Source organism: Pongo abelii, chromosome Y (genome assembly GCF_028885655.2).
Source record: "Pongo abelii isolate AG06213 chromosome Y, NHGRI_mPonAbe1-v2.0_pri, whole genome shotgun sequence".
NCBI classification, from domain to species: Eukaryota; Metazoa; Chordata; class Mammalia; order Primates; family Hominidae; genus Pongo; species Pongo abelii.
In genome coordinates this window covers 36,658,042-36,673,555 of record NC_072009.2, presented here as the reverse complement: position 1 = coordinate 36,673,555, position 15,514 = coordinate 36,658,042, and the positions used below count along the sequence as shown (strand labels likewise).

Genomic DNA, 15,514 nt, shown 5'->3' with positions numbered 1-15,514 from the left:
ATAAACTTAAAACATATCCACCCATTTTGTCAGATTTATTTATTCCTTAGCAATTTGTTTTAAAATTACAGTTTTTGTCTCAATCCTTAATTATACTATATTCATTATATTTCAGATGTATAGGTTTCTCATGGAGAAAAAGATACACAGGCATAAACCTCTATACTATCCACCTGCTAGTCCTGCAACATGATTTTAATAAAGTGTTACTGATACTTGAACAATTTCTATGATGTCAGCAGAGTAATATCAACAAGAATGATTGTAAGGTAGCTGGTCCTATAAGTCAAGAGTTGTGGTATTTGATCCACTGTTCAATCCATTTCTAGATCTAATCTATATTATTTTCTTATTTATTTATGTATTTATGTATGTATGTATATATATATTTATTTATTTTTGTTTATTTTGAGACGGAGTCTCGCTCTGTCGCCCAGGCTGGAGTGCAGTGGTGCGATCTCAGCTCACTGTAAGCTATGCATCCCAGGTTCACGCCATTCTCCTGCCTCAGCCTCCTGGGAAGATAGGACTACAGGCACACACCAACATGCCCCAGCTAATTGTTTTTTTTTTTTTTTGTATTTTTAATAGAGATGGGGTTACACTGTGTTAGCCAGGATAGTCTTGATCTCTTGACCTCGTGATCCACCCACCTTGGCCTCCCAAACTCTCAGGATTACAGGCGTGAGCCACTGCGCCCAGCCAATCTGATCTACATTATTTTCTAGCTCTTCCCGTATATTGCTGGGCAACTGATGCATGATTTCTTCCTTGTGGGATATTGTGGCTTCTTTATAAAGAACTTGAATAATCTCACAATGAGTATTGTCTGTTAGAGTCTTCTCATTATAACCCCTTGTTTCAAGTCTTTCGTACAATACATTGGTATCTGTCCTCAGCACAAAAACTATGTGAAACCAGCGTTTAAGGAAGAAATCAAAACCGTGGTAATCAAAAATAACTCCACCTTCTCTCATTTGGTTATCTAACTCATCAAGTACTCTGTCTTCATCTAAAATGGGACAGTCATACTCTTCATCATAGACATCATACAATTGCTCTTCTCAAGATAAATCACCCACATCAATGTATTTCAGTCCTGATACTGATGCAAGTTCTTTGCCTAGTGTGGTTCTTCCAACCCCTGGTGTACCGGTGAGTAGGAAGTTCACAAGCAATGACAGCTTGCCACGACGTCTCCGAGTGCCTTGCTCACATGTCTTTGCACTACTGTTCTTGGAATTTCTAAACCAAATCCCAATGCCTCCACTACTCCCTTCACATACCTTTGACTTGAGACACCACACATTTATTTAAAAATTGCATAACATAGAGGTCTCCAGAAATGCGCATAGATTTCCCCAGATTCCCAAAACTAATGAAAACTAGTCAGACCATGTAGGTTCTTACAAATTCTGAAAGGACTTTGGTTTTCAGTGTGAATGCACTGGAAGATTCTGGGAGGGAGAAAAGAAGCCATAGAAGATTGAAGAGCGTAGTAAGCATGCGACAGGAACATGTTTCTCTGTGACAGCAAGAAAAATAAAATTAGGCTTTTTTAAAACAATTTCCATTGGAACAGAGGTGACCAAACCATATTTAAACTCTGGCTTTCTCTAAGACCTTTGGACCTCTCCCATGTGTTACATGCTCATTTATTTTCACCTTGCTTTGTACATGGCTATTGCCTCCTCTCTTTCCACACTGCAGGAATTTTGCTACAGACTATCCACCAGAGATATTTTTTTCCTTCCCCACAATAGTAATTGGGCTCACCATAAAAAGCCTAACTCCCAGCATCTTCCTCAGGACAGAATTAAAGCTGTAGTGTATGTGTCGAAATGTCTGTCCTTTTGAGAAGTTGCCTAATGAATAGATTATTTCCTGACATGGAATGCTGAAGGACATGATGGAGTCATACAGATGAGAGTTGTGTCTGATGAGAAGAAAGAAAATTGCAGCACTAGAGAAACTGCAATACCACAGACAGTCAACTGGGAAATAAAATAGGTAATCAATCTAAAAACAATGGAAAAATTTCTCTTTAACTGAGAAATACACACAGATCCAGAGAAGACATATCTGAGAATGCATCTGTGAAGCAGATGCATAGCCTGTTTGATTTCTGTCAATATCACCCTTTACTAAGCCAGTTTTTTTTTTTTTTTTTGAGAAATAGTTTTGCTTTGTCCCCCAGGCTGGAGTGCAGTGGAGCAATCTCAGCTCACTGCAACCTCCGTCTCCCAGGTTCAAGCAATTCTCTTGTCTCAGTCTCCTGAGTGGCTGGGACGAGAGGTGCACACCACAATGCCCAGCTAATTTTTTTTTATTTTCAGTAGAGACAGGTTTTGCTATGTTAGCCAGGCTGGTCTCAAACTTCTGGCCTCCAGTAATCTGCCCATCTCGGCCTCCCAAAGTGCTGGGATTACAGGCATGAGCTACCGTGCCCTGTCATGCCAGCCTTTAAATGCTAGATTTGATGGATGTTGTATAATTTTCCAGATCTTATAAAAAATTACAAGGCATATGGAGAAGGTGTAAAATACACTTCACTGGAAGAAACAGAATAAATATCCAGAAGTTGAATCTTAAGAAATGAAGATTTTTTCATACCTGATAAAGAATTAAATATAATTAAACATTCTCAGTGAACAAAGATAAAACAAAAATAAACAATTGAATAACATTTAAAAATAATAAATGAATAAAATGTGATATCAACAAAGAGATTAAACCTTTTTCTAAAAACCCAACAGAAATTGTGGCATTGAGGGATCCAATAACTGGCATTTACAAATTCACTACAGAGACACAATAGCAAACAATGGAGCAGAAAAAGAATCAGAAAATTAAACATACATTATTCACAAATATTTAGGCCTGGAAATCAATTTTTGAAAAAAAATAGAAAAAGTAAGTGTGAAATATGAGACTTACTGGACATCATCAAGTAAACCAATATATTTAGAGAAAGAGTCTTATAAAAAGAACATACAAAGAAAATGACATAAATGTTATTTGGGAGAAAAAGAGGGCATGCTGAGAAACTTATACATTGCATTGATGAAACAAAAAGTACTAATAACCAAGAATAATTGATCTGGAAAAAACTGTACTTCAAAAATTAGAAAAATAAAGCCTTTCTAACTTTAAAATAAAAAATCTAAGGTTGCTTACTACTAGAATGACCCTAGAAAAAAATGCAAACGAGAGTCAATTATGTTGAAACATTAAATGATGCTGGACAGCATCATAAAACCATATGAAAATATAAAGCTCTCTGTTAAATATAAATACATACAAAGATATAAAATTTGCTATTGTAATAATAATTCTGCATAAAATTCTTAAATCTCTGGAAAATACACACAATATATAGAGATATAATTTGTAACATTAGTAAGAGAGTGGGGGAAGTAAAAATGAATATATTTTGTAAGCTGTTAACTTGAAGTTGAAGGCAAAAGCTGTTTGCCCTGGGGACCTTAGCACTGGGCAAGGGATGAGGCAAAGTTACCATTTTGTATCCCTTAGTTCTTCCATCTCCCCCTACTCTGCATAGGGATTTTTCTTGGTCTGCAGGGATAATCAGTGTGACCAGGCTCTGTTCTACACACAGAGACAGGTGTAGGTAGGCATGACAAATATAGAGGCGGCCTGGGATTCTAAAAAGAATTAAATATTCAAAAAGTGGAAAATTGAGAATTTTGGGCATGATTCTCTGGGCTTTGGGTTGGGGAAACGGTAAGTCCTTGCTTCCAGCCATGCAGTTTCTCATCATAGTTGTTGGGGCCTTCTCCCCGTAGGTGTCCCTTAAGGAGTTGTTGCAGGAGATTTAGCCAGTGCTGATGGTCCATGAAGAAATGTGTTACTGCCCCTGCGTCTCACTGCACCTGGACAGCAACACGCCAAACAGCTTCCCTGGGCTGCAAAACAGTGAGGAGCTGCAGGGGGCTCAGGGCTGTGTATGAGGGAAAGCTGGTTTCGAAGTTGGGTAGACTGTCTTGGGGAGGGACCCCAAAAGAAGGGCCAGGCAGCACTTCCCTACTCCTCGGAGATCTTTGTGTCACAGATAAGAATGTGCATGTAGGATTGGACCACAGGCTTCCTTCTCTAGCCTGTCACACCAACACCTTATAACTTCACAGCCCACAAGTTAAAGAACTGACTTTTGATTCTAAAATATCAGGCAGTACAAAGCCAGGCTTGATATCAGCCCAATCAAACTCTTTAAAGCTAAATGATGTCTTGGAAAAAAAAAAAAAACTTAAAAAGATTCACAGTGTTTGAGTGGGGAAATCTTCCCAGTGCAGCACCAACTGCTGTGTTGAGATTCACCTGGTTGTAAAGCAAAATCTCTCATGTACTCATGTTCCCTGGGAAAAAGCCACTCATGTTCTCAGGGTCTACCTGCTTGCTAAGAGCAATTATGGAAAAGATTTGTAGCTCAATGGTGCCCATAGTTGATCACAGAACCTTTCCTCTTTCCCAAAACAGCCACCATTAACATTCAATGAGACACACACTGGAAGATGGTCCTGAAGTTGGAGACCCTGGGGAGTCCTCAGCACACCCCTGCATGAGGGCTGCCCAAAAAGGCAGCTGTAAATGCTCCATCTTCCCAAGACACTAGTGCAAAAAAAGCAGTTAGCCTTGTCGGCTCCCCAAGAACCATGTGTGCTTCAGAGGCATTTGGCAGAAAATTCTTCATAAGAAAGGATCTCTGCCCACTAGCAGACAGGAGTGTGTGTTTGTGTGAGTGTGTATGTGTTGAAATTATGAACCTTTTGTGTTCATTATGGAATTTGAAAATAGAAACCTAAAGTTGAAAATTAAAATCACCCATGAAAGCATCTTGCAAACTATTTTCTGTTCTAAATGTGATGTTTTAGGGTACAGGGCCCTCGTAACATCCTACTTCCCTCTCCCTGAAAGAGCTGCACACACTATTCAAGGCCTGCTTCCACATGAACCACATCCAAGAGCAGCTTAAGAGCCTTGACCCATCTGCCACCTTCAGCAGGGCTGACTAAAGCTGCTTGTTCTTCTCGAACATCTTCTCCAATGACCTGAGAGGTGGGAGAGACATTGGGGCCAGGATTGAAAAGAGGGAAGGGGAGCATGGAGACCAGAGGCTGAGGACCAGGTTTTCTCACATGGAGGGGTCTGGCCTAGAGGCCCTCAAACCAGGGTAAAATTTAGGTGGAGACAACTGGCCTTGGGTGGCCTTTTGCTGACCACCAGCCTCGAGTCCCTTAAACAGTAGAAAGTGAAAGAATGGCTTGGAGATGAGCCTCATTGACTGTGTGCCACCTAAGTACATCTTGCCAGGGACCCAGGAGGGACCATGGTGTCTCCAGAGCCATGACTGGAAGGTGGAACTCACAAAGGGAGCAAAGAAGAGGGTCCTCAGTGAGATGAAGAGCTTATTTTTACTTTACCACTCCTGAAGCGCTTTCAGTGCCTAAAAATGCCTAGCATGAACAGCTGGAAACCACTTCCTGGAAACTGCAAGATGCAAGAGGCCTTCATGTACCTCTTTGTAATTACAGACAAGGACAAGAAGGGCCCCATCACTGCATCCTCATGGGGCTTTTACTGGATCCAGTAAGTCTCTGCCGGCTTCCCAAAGACTCCTGGGATGTCACTTCTTCTGGGTCTGTGAACAGACAACTAGGGCACTTCCTCAGTGCCCACTTCCTCCTTGTAGGCCTACAGCCTATTGCTCACCAGCCCTTGCTTCCTAAGCCATTCCTCACTGGAGCTGCTCGAGTACCACAGTCTGAACTTCACAAAACTCTTTGTCATACCATGAAAGAAAAAGTAGGGCTGCCGGGCATGGTGGCTCATGCCTGTAATCCCAACACTTTGGAAGGCCAAGGCGGGCAGATCACGAGGTCAGGAGTTTGAGACCAGTCTGGCCAATGTGGTGAAACTCCATCTCTACTAAAAATTCAAAAATTAGCTGGGCGTGGTGATGCATGCCTGTAGTCCCAGCTGCTTGGAGGCTGAGGCAGGAGAATTCCTTGAACCCAGGAGGGGAAGGTTGCAGTGAGCTGAGATCACGTTGATTCACTCCAGTCCAGGTGACAGAATGAGACTTCTTCTCAAAAAGTAATAAAATAAAATAAAATAAAATAAAATAAAATAAAACAATACAATACAATACAATACAATGCAATAAAATAGAAAATAAAATGTAATGTCACTGTTTCATCTCCCCCTGACTTGTGTCATGTTACAGGAGCTTATGGGATGAACCAGCTGGCCAAATCTCAAGAGCTTCTGCCCAAACAATCTGCCCCCACTGCTTGAGTCCCCTCTAGGGAGCTGACAGTGTGACAGGGGGTATCCATGGGAGTGGAGGCCATTTGCTTCTATCTGACCTCAGGGCAGATTCTCAGGGCAAGAAGATCCTAGAGCAGATGGAAGTCTCAGAGAAGAAGCCTATGGCAGGGTTCTGGGCTCACTGGTCTGTGTATCTCCCTCTCCCCTGCTTGTCATGATGTCCAGCACCACACACTCACCCAGGTCACTGCTCCATTCCAGGTGTGCAGCTGGATGGCTCCCCAGGCAGAGGATGCCATGGACTGTATGCATACAGAGAATGCCTACAACTTGAGGCTGTACTATGAGGAGAACATTCCTGAACAGGGTCATGCAGACTGGTCCTGGCCTCAGTGGGAACCCCCTTCCTCCTGGGTACTAGACAGAATTTTGTGCACTTTCCTGAAGGCTCCATGCTGGGTCTGTTCATTTGGAAGTTTGAGGCTGTCCATAGGGAGGTAACAAAAGAGACTTCTCCTCCATCTGGAAAAAAAAAAAAAAAGAAGAATGAAAGAAAAAGGATGCTTCTCAGAGCACGTTGTGGGGCACAGGCTGAGACCTTGCCTCCCTCCCTGGTCCTTCTATGGTCCCAGGACTGAAACAGTGAGCTGAAGACAATGAAGGAACTGCTCTGCAAGAACTGGCCTGAGTGGCTGCTTCAGGAATGAACCACAGTCAAAGTGCCTACAGCCCGTAGTGACTGATTGGCAGCCTCAGGCCCACCTACCATCTGCAGGCAGGTTTTCTTGCTGACAGAGTGAAAGCAAGGAAGGCAGGAAGGAGCCCAGCCCTCTCAGTCACTCTGAAGGCTGTCTGGGGTTCCCTGCAAGGCCTTCTAGACTTCTGCTTCTTGGCAGACCACACAAGCATCTTTTTCTGGTCTTCGAGACTTTGATTATCTGGAAGGAGAAGGTCCTACTTTTCACTAGGCTAAGAGGCCAGGGCCATCCAGCTCTCCCTTTTCAGTAAAAACCTATGGGCTCTCACCTGGGCACACATTGCCCAACCTTGGCCCTTCTAAGGCAGGAGCTCATTTGTCTTACAGTTCAGCTTGGTAGGACTTAAAAGTTATCGGTGCTGTTATTAAGATAGAGAAATTAGGGGGAAAGTGTTGCCTTAAAAAATTTCCCCTAATCTTACCTTGGAGAGCATGAGCACAGGTGACAGCATAGGCAGGGCCGCTGAGGATGCTGGGGGAGAGTGCCCAGCCTGTCCAGCCAGCTGGTCCTTGCCAGAGGTGGCTCATGACCCAGCCCCTGAGAGAAGCAGGCAGACATCCCAGCAAAGAGCTGGAGTGTATAGATCAGGGCAGCCCAGGCACACTGATGGTGGCTTGGCACTACCTCTCATCAAGAGGTGTCACCACAGCTGACCCTTGGAGCCAAGGAGTGATTTTCAGTATGTTCAAGTCAGTCAGCTCTATCAGCTGTACAGCCTTCAATACTCACTTCACCTTGGACATCTCACCAGAAAGCAGTGGAGACTGGCCAATGCAGAAGCTCTGTAAAGTGGGATGGAGCATCATGGGGTGGGGATCTGGGTACTGTCTACTCATCTGGCCATTGCTTCCTGAGGGTGTGCTCTGCAACCAAACAGTGACTGTTTTCATGTTTGTCTGTTTATTTATGGGTTTAAAATACCCTAATATTTCATTTATAGTAGTTTAAGGTTTGTATTTGTAAAAATTTTATTAGAAGAAAGAGGGCTTAGGACAACAATATTTTAGAAGGTCTTGAGGGGGCATAGACTTTCATGTCACAACAGGTGCTGTTGACCTCTTTTTGCTACATTTGTGCACACAGAAAGTGCACAGAAAGTATACACAGAAAGTGCATAAAGAAAGTATACACAGAAAGTGAAGCCACAGGTGATAGGCCAAATGTCTAGAGCAGAGCTTCCTGGGCTTGCTTACTGGTCTGCAGTCAGGTGGACTTTGGCTGTGAGGCAGTGCCCACCCTGGATCTACACCCCCCACCACCTCTCCTGAGTAACTAACACAAGGCAGTGCTAATTAGCAGGTGAGTGATGGGCATCGGGCACCCCAATACCATCTGGGAATATTTGAATGCCATCTGGGCTAGGGCTGTGGGGGGGCAGGGGCTGTGGCTGCCTTAGCTTGTTATGGCACCAACCACAGATGCATCTGCCCTGTGCTGCTTCTCCAGCAGTCAGCTGCCCATGGTCCTGAGCCTGTCATGCCACGCCTGCTACCTCACACTGCTTTCATTTGAAAAAAACATCCTGAGATGGTGCTGCTGGATGTGAGCATTGGCAAGAGGACAGCACCTTTGTCCTGGGGGATTAGGAGCTGGCCAGATAGCTCCTGACTGCCTCTACAACAAGAGGGGGCTGGTGCTGCAATTAGCAATGCCTCCCAAAAGATGTGTTTGCAATGGCTCAATGAATATTTGATGCAGAGGCCTAAATGAAGACACATGAATGGAGTGTGTGGACATCAGGTAACAGCTGGGAAACAGGTGCCTCCCAGTCCTCATCCTTCAGCAACTGTGGAACATGCCCAAGCCATGAGTGGATACACCTAGAGTTTATACATCTGGCTTCCGCTTTTGCTGCCACTATCTCCAGGCTCAATGTTGCTTAAAATCTGGATTTTAAATAGAAAAGATGAGAGGCTTTTCTGTTTCCTGGAATAGGAAGCCAGAGATCTGTGTAGGGCTGGCACTGGGTGCACATTAGTTTTTTGACAGGATGAGAGCTGCAGTGGTTTTTTTAATCATGATAGGCCTGGCCTGGTTTTAGCTCTGAGTGATGAGGAGAGAGACAGCAGTGGTGGTCAAGTACACATCCACGTGCCCAATCCTGACCTTCCTGCCTTCAGACGTAGCAAGAGGCAACACCACAGTCCCGACTTTCCTCCCTACTCCCTGCATGCCAGATGGGAGCACCCAGAAGATACAATCTGAATGTATTATTCTCCCATTTTGACCTGAGCTGGCTAACACACACTGGGGGTGGGTGGGTGAAGGGCCTGGTGGAAAGCAGGGCTGAGTCACGGATCCCGGTGGAAATTTAGAGATACAGGAGTGGTTGTCACCTCTCTGTGGAGCCCAGCTCCCTACGGGATCCTTGCCACGCAGCCCTGTCTACAGAGAACAATTCTGGCAATTTTGGGGATCCTTAAGGCCCTGGGCTGTTCCCTGTCACCCCCTGTCTGTGCTCCTTACTTTCCTGCTGGCAGAGCCCAACATGGAGGAGGAGGTTGCCACCCTGTGAGCCTGAGGGAGCTGTGTCTGACTAGGGCTTCTGTCTGGGGTTTTGCAAAGTGCTACTTATGTGTATGGTCTGTCCAGATACCTTGTCTCAAAGGAAGTGAGCATGAACTAGGAAGATCAGCAACCCCACACTTGATAAATAACTTTTTCTTGTCTTTAAACCATCACATTTTCATTTCACATTGGAATAAAAGTAAATGAAACCTGCCACACGAGCCTCGCCCATGTGTTCTGTAACCCAGACTCATTTGGTTCTGAGGGCCGTTGTCAGAAATGTTATGAAAAGAAGAGTATGTATAAATTAGATCAAATGTAAAATTATGCTTATAATGTCATTTGTGTGGGAGATAAGAGGGTGGAGTAACAGGCACTCAGTTGGAGTTTTCCCACCTGTCACTTACCAGGCTCATGCGTGTCCTCTGGTGAACATCACCGACATTGGTGACAGAAGAGAAAAGGCCCGTGTGAAGGCTAGGTGGAGGAGAGGTGCCAGGCTGTGGGGCTAGGCCCTGGGCATGCTGGGCCTCTTAGGTCACTGGACATCTAACTGCCTGGGCACCGGCCATTGACACATAAGTTGACATAAGAGGATTAGGCAGCACTCTTCGGAAGTCACATTGTGCTGGGAGAATGGAGGGGAATGTACAACTGGCCATCATAGGGTAGGTTTTAGAGTTATCTGGACACTCTTGGAGAGCTAATGAGATGAGAGGAAGGCAGTCCGCCAGGTGCACCTGACGACGGGAGCCTATGGTGCTTGGGGCGGAGGGTGGTTGTGGGGGTGGCCTGTCCCTATGAGAGGAAGAGCTTACAGCTTTTACACTTGGTGGCTGCTGCCCAGCAATCCCTCTGCAGAGCAGGCAGATCGTCAACTGCATGTATAGCTGAATGTCTTTTGAAGTGTTTAGAGAGTGCTCTATGTCTTAGAAATTCACTTCCCCTGTCCTTGTCCAGTGAACACTGTTCACATGGCTAACACCACTTCTTGAGAGGTCTTCACCATGCAAAGATGAAAATGGATTGGGTTTAGTTACCGTTGTGCCTCCTCCTCTCCTGAGAGGCCTATTTTCCTAGGTTGATTCCTTAAGTGTATTAGTGCTGTCAGTCACCTTTGGACAACCCAAATGACAAGTGGCTGTAGTTTCATAAAAAAAAAAGAAAAAGAAAGAAAAAAAAAGGCTTTGAATGTGAAACCCTCTTTTTCTCCTCTCCTTCTCATATGTGAAAGATTTTATTTTTTTAAAAGGGTACATAGTGGTATCCCACCAGGTGTAGTATGGGAACTGGCTTGAACTAGGCTATGGTTTCAGTGTGGATGGGCAATTCTTCAAGATGGAAAACCATGTCTCACTGAGTTCCTGGAGCCATACTCACTTTTCTCCACATCCCCCACCATAGGCTTTCACTTATCTCCCGTGCTTGAATTTTTTATCATACATTTTTATATATATATACATATATGTGTATATATACACATACATATATACATATATACATATATGTATATATACACACACACCCCTACATACACACACATACAGGTCTCACTCTGTCACCCAGGCTGCAGTGCAGTGGCTGAATCATGGGACACTGCAGCCTCAAACTCTTTGGCTCAAGTGATGCTTCCACCTCAGCCTCTCAAGTAGCTAGGACTATAGGCAAGCAACGCTACACCCAGACAATTTGTAAACTTTTTCTAGAGACTGAGCCTACTTATGTTGCCCAGACTGGTCTTGAATTTCTGGGATCAAGCAATCATCCCACCTTGACCTTCCAGTGTTTAGATTGCAGGTGTGAGCTACCAAACTCAGCCAAAAATATGTTTTTTAAAGAACCGTTATAACCAAATTATGAGTTATGATGACACCACTGCTCTCCAGCTTGGACACCAGAGCAAGACCTTGTATCCAAAAACAAAGCAAAATGAAACAAAAAAATACTTAAAACCAAGTTAAACTTTGAAGATTGTGTCATCTGTGTCCATCCCTGCCCTCCAAGCTATCAGAGTTAAATATAATGGTTACTGAGAAAAGGGTTAGATATTATTAAGAAATTTTTTTTTTTTTTTGGAAACTGAGTCTCGCTCTGTTGCCCAGGCAGTAGTGCAGTGGCGTGATCTCCGCTCACTGCAAGCTCCGACCCCGGGTTCACACCATTCTCCTGCCTCAGCCTCCCCCGTAGCTGGGACTACAGGCGCCCGCCAGCACGCCCGGCTAATTCTTTGTACTTTTTAGTAGAGACGGGTTTTCACTGTGTTAGCCAGGATGGCCTCGATCTCCTGACCTCGTGATTCGCCCACCTCGGCCTCCCAAAGTGCTGGTATTACAGGCGTGAGCCACCGCGCCCGGCCAAGAAATTTCTGTATGTCCTTCAGCTAAGAACGAGGTAATCTAAATGTGATCCAGGTATTTTCTCACCTTCAGAATCTAAACTAGCACTACCTTCAGAATCTAAACTAGCAAATCAAATCAGGGCACCTGCAGAGGATAGTTTGTCGTTTTCAAATAGAAAGAGAATTACCCCCGTTAATAAGAGTAATACAGTGATTTTCAAAAGCAGAAGTCAGACTGAGATGCAGCACAGTCAGGGCACAACTACCCTGGAATAACCTTCTCTCATAGAATTGTTGAGGAGGCTTTCTTAGATGAGCAAATTTGGGCAATATAATTCATGCTTATTTATTCCCAGCTCTTGCTTCTCGCCTGATTCCTAATGGCCACCTCACAATATGGTCAGCAGTGGGGTGCACTGTGGTGAGAGTGGGGCTCAGGGATGGAACGAGAGTCCTTCCTGCATTATCAAAATGCATAAAAGTTGTGAAAACGGTGTTCAAATGTTCTACTTCCTACCTTTAAATAGCTGTTAAGATGCATTATACAACAGACTCAGGAAAGGGAAAGAACAAGTGCATTTCAAGTCTCAGCTCACTTCTTTATTAGCTTTGATACTTTGGGCATGTGACTCCAACTATTTGAGCCTGTTTGCCTGTTCACCCAAGACTATCTTAAGGAAAAATAACAAAGCTTGAGTCATCATGCTACCCAACTTCAAACTACATTACAAAGCTATAGCAGCCAAAAGAACTTGGTGCCAGTACAAAATAGATATATAGACCAATGGAACAGAGCAGACACCTCAGAAATAACACCACACATCTACCACCATCTGATCTTTAATAATCCTGACCAAAACAAGCAAAGGGGGAAAAAAAAATCCCTATTTAACAAATGTTGCTGAAAAAACTGGCTAGCCATATGCAGAAAACAGAAACTGGACCTCTTCCTTACATCGCATAAAAACATTACCTCAAAATGGATTAAAGTTTTTTGGTTTTGTGGGTTTTTCTTTTTGAGATGGAATCTCACTTTGTTGTACAGGCTGGAGTACAGTGGATTGATCTGGGCTCACTTCAACCTCCGTTTTCAAATAGAAAGGCAAACACCTTTCTAGCAATTCTACTACCCCAGCATCCTAATTACCTCAGATTACAGGCACCCACCACTACATCCAGGTAATTTTTTGTATTTTTAGTAGAAATGGAGTTTCACATGTTGGCCAGGCTAGTCTCGAACTCCTGACCGTGTGATTTGCTTGCCTCAGCCTCCTAAAGTGCTCAGGTTACAGGCATGAACCACTGTATCTGGCTGGATTAAAGTCTTAAATGTAAAAACCCAAACCATAAAAACCCTAGAAGAAAACCTAGGTAATACCATTGAGGACATAGGCATGGACAATGACTTCATGACTAAAACACTGAAAGCAATTGCAACAAAGAAAAATTGACATATTAGATCCAATTAAACTGAAGAGCTTCTGCACTGCCAAAGAAGCTGTCATTAGAGTGAACAGGCAGCCTACAGAATGGGAGAAACTTTTTGCAATCTGTCAATCTGACAATGGTCTAATATCCAGAATCTAGAAGGAACATAAACAAATTCACATGAAAAAAACAAAAAACACCATGAGAAAGTGGGCAAGGGATATTAACAGACTCTTCTCAAAAGAAGACGTTTGGCTGGGCGAGGTGTCTCTGGCCTGCAGTCCCAGCACTCTGGCAGGCTGAAGCAGGAGGATCATGAGACCAGCCTGGCCAACGTGGAGAAACCTTGTCTGTACTAGAAATACAAAAAATTAACTGGGCGTTTGGGTGGGCCCCTGTAATCCTAGTTTCTCAGGAGGATGAGGCAGGAGAATCGCTTGAAGCTGGGAAGCGTACATTCCAGTGAGCTGAGATCTTGCCACTGCCCTGCAGCCTGCATAACAGAGCAAGACTTCATCTCAATAAATAAATATATAATAAGACAGACATTTATGTGACCAAAAACATAAACCTTATTTTCACTGGTCCTTAGAGAAATTCAAATCAAAACCACAATGAGATACCATCTCACGCCAGTTAGAATGGCAATTATTAAAAAGTCAGGAACCAACAGATGCTGGTGAGGCTGTGGAGAAATACACAAACTTTTACACTGTTGATGGGAGTATAAATTAGTTCAACCATTATGGAAGACAGTGTGACAATTCCTCAAGGATCTAAAAACAGAAATATCGTTTGACCCAGCAATCCCATTACTGGGTATATACCCAAAGCATTATAAATCATTCTACTACAAAGACAGATGCACAAGTGTGTTTATTGCAGAATTGTTTACAATAGCAAAGACTTGGAACCAACCCAAATGCCCATCAATGATAGACTGGAGAAAGAAAATTAGGCACAGGTACACCACAGAATATTATGTGGCCATAAAAAGATGAGTTCATGTCCTTTGCTGGGTCATGGATGAAACTGGAAATCATCATCCTTAGCAAACTAACACAGGAACAGGAAATCCAATAGTACATGTTCTCATTCATAAGTGGAAGCTGAACAATGAAAACACATGGACACAAGGAGGGAAACATCACACACTGGGGCCTGTCTGAGAATGGTCAAGAAGAGGGACAGCATTAGGAGAAAAAGCTAAAACACGTGGGGCTTAAAACATAGATGGCGGATTGATAGGTGCAGCAGAGGGGCACGGTGGCTTATGTCTGAAATCCCAGCAATTTGGGAGGCGGAGGTGGGTGGATCGCCTGAGGTCGGGAGTTTGAGATAGGTGCAGCAAACCACCAAGGCACATGTAAACTTATGTAACAAACCTGCAGGTTTTGCACATGTATCCCAGAACTTAATTAAAAAAAAAAAAAAAGGCACTAAGGCTGAGGGGGAGTAGGGGTAGGGGTGAGAGTGCGTGGGCCCTGGAACTTTATCCAATCAGTGGCGATGGCGTGGGAACCGCCCAATCAGGCACCCAGTTGTAGATGAATGGAGAGCGTGGCTTCCAGCGTTTGGCGGGAACTTTTTCTCTCCCTTGCGCCGGAACTTGGGAACCATCTCTCCTCTTCCGCCTTTTCCATGTTGGGAGCTCCAGGCGACTTCCTCACAGCCTCTGTTAATAGCCCTGTAATCTGCAGGTACTTGCCGATGCATAGCTAAGATACCAGGACATCCTGCAAGCTGGGAAATGGTGAGTACGGGGTTCAGCATCCCAAGAGAAGAGAGCAGTCTGTGAAACCGGCAGGACCCGCCTCTCCATGGTTATCTCCGAGTCTCCTGTGCAGCTTGGCGGTCAGTCCCCTGAGGCCGCAAGATGGTGGCTGGGCCAGCAGCGGGGATCCCCGCGTCCCACCTCGTGCAGTCCTGTCCTCTCCCTGCGCGGCGTTCTGCTGTGCGCCCACAGCCCCGAGTACTTTCCAGATTGTTCAGGGATGCCAGTGGGTCATAAGGGCAGAAACCCCACTCGGAGTGTGTGCGGTAGAAGCTACGGCCCCAGGGGTCCCCATTCTCTCTTGTTAAAAATTAAAGGGAGTCCAGCCGGGCGCGGTGGGTCACGCCTGTAATCCCAGCACTTTGGGGGAATAAGGCGGGCGGATCACAAGGTCAGGAGATCTAGCCCATGCTGGGTAAC

General features: G+C 44.5%; 1 pseudogene; it reads right to left on the bottom strand.

Annotated features, from left to right (window-relative positions):
• Positions 1-286: 286 nt before the first annotated feature.
• LOC129053222 (adenylate kinase isoenzyme 6-like) lies at positions 287-6,587 on the bottom strand (annotated as a pseudogene).
• Positions 6,588-15,514: the final 8,927 nt, after the last annotated feature.